Here is a 6675-nt window from a genome sequence, read left to right as displayed (position 1 = left end):
ACAAATGCCCGTGCGTTGCATCGGGTGAAAAATAGGCACAACCTGCTTCATGTGTCACTGTGCACTATTTTTTATATCCAATTTAAATAAACAACGGTAATAAGGTTAAACATGGTAATTTCCTTATTTTCTAAAATTTAATATTTTTGTATAATTTGGAACTCTTTTTTAGGAACAGTTAACGTTTTTATGAAAATCTTAACATTTCTCTTTAAAAGAATTTTTTTTAACAGATGTATTTCTGAAAAAAAATGTTTTTTTCTTGTATATTTCTAAATAAAAAATACTCCCTCCGTTCCTAAATATAAGTCTTTTTAGAGATTTCAATATAGACTACATATGGATGTATATAGATGTAGTTTAGAGTGTAGATTCACTTATTTTGCTTCGTATGTAATCCATATTGCAATCTCTAAAATGACTTACATTTAGGAACGGAAGGAGTAGTAATAATGGAACTTTTATGGGGAATTTTTAAGCTTTTTTAAAAAGTGTGAACATTTTTTTTGAAACAAAAATAGTGTGAACATATGTAAAACTGTGAACATTTTTAAACATATGTAAAACTGTGAAACAAAACAATTAGGACATTTTTGTTAGGGATTTTTTTTACTATTTGGGCTTGGCCCAAACAAAGCACTTGACGTAGACAGAGGGAGGCACCAACTCATCTTCCTTATCGTTCCCCATTCTCAAAATCCATTGTCAAAGTGCTCTGTGCCGCCGCCACCCGCATCATGTCTACCTCCTCCGTCGACATGGGCCTATCCCTTCCTCTTGTGCACCATCATGGAGGGCTCCCCATATGAGGGGTGGGGGTGTGGGGGAGCAAACGCCGTTGCGTTCGCCATGTCCATCACGACCCTTACCAGTTGCAGTTGGAGTTGATTAATTGTTTAGTCCAAGCAGCATATATGATCATGGATGTGAATGAAAATATTAAAAGGCGACAATACTACTTTTTTGTATAATAATACACCACAACAATCATGGGAGTCCAGTTAACAATTTTCATTGAAACCGAAGCCCCTATTGAATAGAGCAAATAAACTGCAATTTTCTGAATTTTATTGATCCGTATGTTTGTTATGGTGATTCTGCTCAGAGTCAGGAGATGCAGCACCTCATCATATTTGGGTCTTTAACAGAATCAAATAGTGTGAACTATGTACATATGCTATTCTATAACTTAGCCAGGAACAAGGATTGCTTTCTGTGAAGGAATATAACAATATAAGAGCACCACAACAACAACTAAAGGGTTTGATTTCAGTCAAGCAATATAGCATTTCAGCAATAGCAAAACTTGATGATATTTGTGGAAATAAAATAACAAGGCACTGCAACTGCTAGTAAAAACAATATTATCCAACATGATAATTTCAACCAGCACATAGGCCCACCATAAACCAGAACATACTGTTAAAGAGTACATGTCTAAATTTTATGAAAGCTAGAAACTGAAAGTCATTTATAGGCAAGAATTTGTAACTGATCCTTTTGGTCTACATCCAATGAATTATGAGACGCCAGTTGTTTTGTTACATATCTAAAACTACCATCAGGGATGCCAGCCAACAAAGAAGCTTCTTTTTTCAGAAATAGCACACATGTCCTGTTTCGAGAAAAATGGAAGTTAGCACCACCAAGTAAATCAATCTTAAAAAAAGAATAATGTTTCGAGATGAGCTTACATTATCAATTTGCACAAATGTATGTCATATCTTTTCTTACAAAATGTTCAGATTACTTTATAAAGACTATCAATTTTTGTTAATATGAAACTTTATGAATCGTATTTCCTCAAATACGTACTTCTCCCAGCCACGCATCACCACCACTCTCCGTCCATTTTAGAAGCTTCGCCATTCGCCACGACGCTGCTGAGCCGCCGCCATCAATTTCTTTGAAAACTTGGATAGACAGATTAGATAGATAGATAGTGCACTAAAAGAGAATAGATTCGTAAGAAAAGTGATGTATACACCTCATATCCTAACTCCCAAGAATTGAACTTCTGCAGTAAAATAAAACTATCACATACCATGGCTATCCAACAACACAAAGTAGTGAAAAATCTGAACCGGGAACCCTTTCCTTACGATCTGATATACCTTTAGGCCGATTGACTCGGCCAGGTGTTCTCTGAACTCTGAAAGTCCGAATCAACTCATGTGCAACTTTTGACGATGGTGCAAATGGAGAGGTGTCACAAGATTGGATACTTATCCTGCTATATAACTGTAGCACAATTAAAGCAAATAAGCTAAGAAATTGGACAGCAAAATGAAGGTGCACCATATCATCCAATTCTGAAAAAGTGGCTAATGGTCTTCCTTGTTGAATCCATAAGGAGCAAGCTTTTCTATCCTTGAACTAAGCTGAAAGTAAGAGATCTAAAATCTGAACAAAAAAACACGATTTCTTGGAAGGAGGGCAACTACACCAAATCGAGTAGCCTCGCCCGTGCATCACCGAAGCTGGGGCACACATTGGAGCCGTGGCATTTGCAACGCCCAACAGCGGGGTCACATCTCACCCCCATCAACTCAAATCTAAACAGAAGGAGCAAACAAAACAGGTATCCAGCAAGTACTGGATTATTGGTGGACATCTTAGCACATGACACATTTTATGTCGGCAGATGTGTTCTCTTAAGCTATGTCTACCAAGATGTTTTTCTTGCCTTGATTTCTTTACAGCTGGCTAGCTTTTGCCTAGAAAAACTATAACATATGAGCTTACAAATTTTTTTGCCATGGAAAGAGGGTTTCTGCATTTTACTTTACCTGTATTGAAGATAATATTTTAAGCATACAATAAAAGTTGTAGGAAAAATGGCTAGGAATACAATAACATGGATGGTGGAACAGAATTACTATCTCAGTGCAAAGTCTTACCGGCGGCCTAGCTAAATGCATAAATCTGTAGCAAATATTGCTTTCTGCTCAAAATTTTGGCATATTTTGGAACTGTAATAAGCAACGTGTATTTATAAGGATAAAGGAAATCAAAGGGAATAAACCTTCATGTTCTTGAGGGCAGCTTATAAGATTGCGCACTATTGCCATGGAATCACATGATAATTAGCGCAACTACTAATGAATTAGAGAGCAAAAACATTCAACCTGTTTTTATAATCTTCACGTAGTACTACTGCTGCCACTCATATACCTGAAACGGACTACATGATTTAGAGACCGATAATCTACAGGATGTACAAAAATAAACTTTGGATTTACAGCAAAATTCAAGATGCTCATAGACTATACCATAGTATACTTGATAATTTGTTAAATCCAACATACATAGAGCAAATGGTATAAGTATCCAGCCGAACGACTCCAGAATCATATACCTACTAGAACTATGTTGGTGCTCCGTTGTAATCATGCAGAGCAAAAGTTCAAGTCTACTTCTGATAAATTAAAACTCAAAGCGGGTAACTTATTGTACGCAGCACCGAAACATGATCACTAACAAACTCTTCCTTTTTTTTGTTGGATCCTTCCACACAGGAAAACTGAAAGAACATAACTAAAAAAGACGCAGAACACAACTATGGGGATGATAGCATCATGATACAAAAACCGAGCATACAATCATTATATTTTCTACACCAATTGCCTATATCAACTAAATCACACCATTTTCAAAATTGTGAAAATAAGCTACAATACCTGAACATCAATTTACTCCATAAATACATCCTCTGGTGTATCACGCAACGTTTGACATGCAAGTGGATACAGAAGAAAGCTCACGGATTCCACAAAATATTGTAGGGGGTGAGTGAAACATGGGGAGAAACAAAGTTGTATATATGAAGGTGATTTGTCTGATTACCTTGGAGGAAGGGATTTAATATCAACGTCATAGGAGAAGAGGACAACATCAGCCGTCATGACCTACAGATGAGGGCCCAAACCAAATTCCTTATGCTGCCCGCGCTGGAGAGTTTGTGCCGGTTGTACACCTGCAAGGGGCTCCAGACACAAGGCTGATGGCTGCGACATAGGGTCTTCCCAATGGCGGGGTAACATCTGGATAATTCACTCCACGCGTTGAAACATCTGATGTTACCAGAATCAGGCGATTGGAATCCCGGAACTCTTCAGATATACGTGTTTAAAGCTGAAGCTTTCTTGAATTTATCTCTCTGACTTTTAGTTTCAGATCTCGAAGCATTATATACATAAATTCAGTGTGCATGTGTGCGCAGCCTCGTTGGATCGGGGGTGCAGGAAAAAAACTGATTCCGATCCACACCTCTTTTAGATAATAGCACAAAAGATGAGAGAAGTTACAACAGAAGTACATGATGAAGGTTGATCTGTTATCTCGGAAAGATAATATGATTGGTCCACAGAAATTTAGCTACACTTAAACATAGGATTAAAAACTGCATTAAATTTTCATGTAGAGATGACAGATGAATAGGGGGCATATGGGATACTGAACTGATACTCCAGAGAAGAATGGTCAGCAGTTAGCATTAGATGATGTCAATTCATGTTGCGCTTCATTCAGAGATATGTGCCTTGCATCATGTCATACATAACCAGAGGTCCTTTTTCTGTCTAACCAACCTTCCTTGGTGACAGAGATATGCAAATGACTTTTTTCCGATTCCTGACTTTCAGAGGTAATGGATGGCACAATTACAATTTCTATTCTTCAGATAAAGAACATAGGGCTTGATGATCCTTATTGAAGATTTGGAACAAGTGAAGATATTGTTTGTACATAAATCAACAATTATATGTACAGTTAGTTGTTGCCAGTAACAAATGAACGAATCGAATAACAATTTGGAGCTTGAATTAAAGGAATTGGTTCAGTTAAATCTTGAGTCGATGGCTAGGTTGTTACCTGACGGAAACATCATGCTGCCCCTGTCACCGGCCCAGCACCTTGAACCTTGTCCTCCTCTGCATCAGGACAACCATTACGCCAATCAGTGACCTGGCTTGTGAACTCTGCCACCATGCACCCGATGTATGGCGCCACCATGCGTGTGAACTCCTGCAATTTCGTTTTAAGGAGAACACACCACTCCTCTTACTTGTAATTGCTTTTCATAAGCTGTATAAGAGCAACTGTATTGTGCTTTTCTATTTAAAATTAAAAAAATCATCTCTTATAGGCATAACAACAAACAAGTAGAGGGCACTGTAAACATAAAATTTGTATATTAGCACATCTCACGGGAAATATATTGCTAATTCATGAATCAATCCACATGCATTAGCCATCACATTAGCAAGTACACAGACACACGTCATTTTGTAGCTGAGAATCAATTAGAGAGAGAAAGAGAGATGGTTTCGGTGGCCGTTGTGCATCAAAAGAGGAACTCTTGGTGGCTGCTCTCCATCAAATAGCAATGGAATCTCAATAATGATTAGACAAGGGAGAGGAATCTGAATACTAATTAGAGAAGGGGGAGAAACTTACAGTGGCTGCTCTGCATCAAATGTGCCAACAGCAGCAGCACCACCACCGGGGCTCCAACCCAGCCTCGCAGGATCCGGCCGCCCCTTCCCTCCCTTCTTCCTCCCTGCTCTCTCTCTCTCTCTCTCTCTCTCTCTCTCTCTCTCTCTCTCTCTCTCTCTCTCTCTCTCTCATCTCTCTCCCCCTCTCTCTCTGGCTGCACGCAGCAGAGCTGCTGCCGCCTGCCGTCGTGCACCTCACCCCCCCCCCCCCCCCCCCCTATCGGAGCTCGCCATCTCGCTTGGAACCGGCGAGGAACGCCGCCTCCATGAACTTGGAGTTCAAGCCCCGCCGCTGGACCTCCTCCCGTGCCTCTTAGAACGCCTCCACGCCTTCCCCGACACAGGAACCGGCCCCTGTCGCGCCTCCTCGACCGGATCTGGCCGGAGAACGCCGCCGCCGTGCCCGGTGTTGTCTGCATCGCGGCCAACCTCGACCTCTAGCTCGCTTGATAGCAACCACCAAGTATTGAATACTAAAAATTAAAGGGTCCTTTGTATAAGAATGAAACGTTTTCTCAGAATAGACACTAAGGAGGGACTGCGGGTTCAAATACCCGAAAACAGGAGGGCCTTTTTGCAAAAACGCCGTTACGGGTTAGCCCCTCCCTTAGTACTAGCAAAAAGGCCCGTGCGTTGCAACGAAAAAAAAAAGACCTAGACCATAAGTAAGCATATCTCAAGGCCCGCACTAAATATGCAATACTCGACAGGGGGCTAACACCCACAGTTCCTACTAACACTGACAGTATGTATCATGTCCAACTCTTGAATCGCCAAGGTCCTTAAGCTAGGACAAAAGTATATAGCAACATGAAAATTAAAAAGAGATCAACATGCTAAAGCATAGGTCCTCCTGCAGAATGGAAATGTAAATCTGGAAAAAGAAGACATTATATTGAAAGATGAGCAACATTAGATCAATTGTCTAAATTGTGATCAAACACTGTAGAGATATATGATATGACAACAACACTGAGAATGTGATTGTTGTGAAACTTCAACGTGATTGTGCAGTACCTACTGAAGAACACCTTTGTGACATGGAAGTAACTACCATATATATGTGGCCATCCTTTTTCTATGTGAGCAAATCCAAATCAACCAAAGATATCTGAAACCACTCAATGTCTCGGTGGGCATATTTGTCATCGACATATTTATCGTATCTCGATGCTTCACT

The 6675-nt window shown here is 39.9% G+C and overlaps 1 non-coding gene across 4 annotated transcripts; it reads right to left on the bottom strand.

Moving 5' to 3' along the window:
• Window positions 1–1377: 1377 nt before the first annotated feature.
• Window positions 1378–6105, bottom strand: LOC109777817 (uncharacterized). 4 transcript variants are annotated; one of them, XR_006671826.2, is made up of 3 exons: window positions 5458–6031; window positions 1816–5025; window positions 1378–1615 (listed from the first exon to the last, which is right to left on the bottom strand). It is a non-coding gene; the product is annotated as an uncharacterized protein (transcript). The 4 variants fall into 4 exon arrangements; XR_006671827.2 differs by having other exon boundaries at window positions 1816–4931; XR_006671828.2 differs by having other exon boundaries at window positions 1816–3174; window positions 3681–6008.
• Window positions 6106–6675: the final 570 nt, after the last annotated feature.

Source organism: Aegilops tauschii, chromosome 3 (genome assembly GCF_002575655.3).
Source record: "Aegilops tauschii subsp. strangulata cultivar AL8/78 chromosome 3, Aet v6.0, whole genome shotgun sequence".
Lineage (NCBI taxonomy): Eukaryota > Viridiplantae > Streptophyta > Magnoliopsida > Poales > Poaceae > Aegilops > Aegilops tauschii.
Note: the sequence above shows the minus strand (reverse complement) of the source record. Positions and strands in the feature narration are given on the sequence as shown.